Source organism: Tachyglossus aculeatus, chromosome 1, assembly GCF_015852505.1.
Source record: "Tachyglossus aculeatus isolate mTacAcu1 chromosome 1, mTacAcu1.pri, whole genome shotgun sequence".
Classification (NCBI taxonomy): domain Eukaryota; kingdom Metazoa; phylum Chordata; class Mammalia; order Monotremata; family Tachyglossidae; genus Tachyglossus; species Tachyglossus aculeatus.
Window position 1 is genome coordinate 32,882,019 of NC_052066.1, and position 1,505 is coordinate 32,883,523.

Genomic DNA, 1,505 nt, shown 5'->3' on the forward strand with positions numbered 1-1,505 from the left:
CAATGCCATCATCATTATTATCAGTCGTCATATGCTGTCGAGTCGTTCCCGATCCCTAGTGACTCCATGGATACATCTCTCCCTGAACACCCCACCTCCATCAGCAGTCATTCTGGTAGTGTATCCATGGAGTTTTCTTGGTAAAAATATGGAAGTGTTTACCACTGCCGCCTTCCACACAGTAAACTTGAGTATCTGCCTTCGCTCAGTGGAAAGAGCCCGGGCTTTGGAGTCAGAGGTCATGGGTTCAAATCCCAGCTCTGCCAATTGTCAGCTGTGTGACTTTGGGCAAGTCATTTAAGTTCTCTGGGCCTCAGGTGCCTCATCTGTAAAATGGGGATTAAGACTGTGAGGCCCCCGCTGGACAATCTGATCACCTTGTAACGTCACCAGCACTTAAAACAGTGCTTTGCACATAGTAAGCACTTAATAAATACCATTATTATTATTATTATTATTATTATTATTATTATTATTACTCTCAGCTATGATGCTGCTGCCCAGCACAGATGGGTTTTGATTTGCAGCAGATTGCCTTCAACTTGCTAGCAACTGCCCAAGCTAGGAATGGAATGGGTATGCCTCTGCTTTACTCTCCCTCCCATAGTCCAGACTGGTAGAGTACTGGAAACTCTCCAGGTGCAATCCTGAGAGGGGAATACATCAGTACCTGAGTTCTAATCCCAGCTCCAGGTCACCTGCTGTGTAACCTTGGACAAGTCACTTCACTTCTCTGTGCCTCAGTTCCCTCATCTGTAATAAAGGGATTAAGACTGTGAGCCCCATGTGGGACAGGGACTGTGTTCTACCTATCTTGTACCTATGCCAGTTCTTAGAACAGTGCTCGACACATAGTGTTTAAAAAAAGCTAAAATTTTTTAAAAGGGGTAGGTTTTTGCTGCCCAAAAAATCTTAGATAATTTATCATTATCAGTATTTTTTGGGAAAAGTCAATTTTTCAGCTCTTGCTGAATCTTGTCTGAATCATACTCATAATTGGCCCATTCTCTGTCTGACGTTGCCAGGGAGAAACTGGGCAGAGGGTGGCATTAACAAAAAAATAATTCCAATGAAAAGAGAAATGTGTTCATGCACATAATCTACCTTATGGCGTGCATCTGGAACACAAACACCTTTCATCATATGACCCTTAATAATAGACATCCCATAATTAATTTAAAAGCATCTAAATATAAAGCCTGAAGACAGACTCTAAGGTCCTTAATCAATTTCCTCTCCTTTCTACCTAGTTGCCTGGGAAACAGATTAACTCTCCTCTAGTTAACCTTCCCTGAGTAATCCAGTTTTCCCCATACTGCATCACACGCACTTGAGTCCTCACCCCAACCCCCAGTGGAGAGCACTTATATACTCACCTTTATATTTGTTGCTTCCTCCTAGTTTATTTTAATGTCTCCACTGCTAGATTCTAAGTTCTCAGTTTAAGGCCCTACTGAGAGCTCACCTGCTCCAGGAGGCCTTCCCAGACTGAGCCCCCTCCTTCC

At 43.2% G+C, this 1,505-nt stretch overlaps 1 non-coding gene across 1 annotated transcript; it reads right to left on the reverse strand.

Moving 5' to 3' along the window:
* Nucleotides 1-519: 519 nt before the first annotated feature.
* Nucleotides 520-657, reverse strand: LOC119934465. Its single transcript, XR_005452941.1, has one exon. It is a non-coding gene; the product is annotated as a small nucleolar RNA SNORA7 (small nucleolar RNA).
* Nucleotides 658-1,505: the final 848 nt, after the last annotated feature.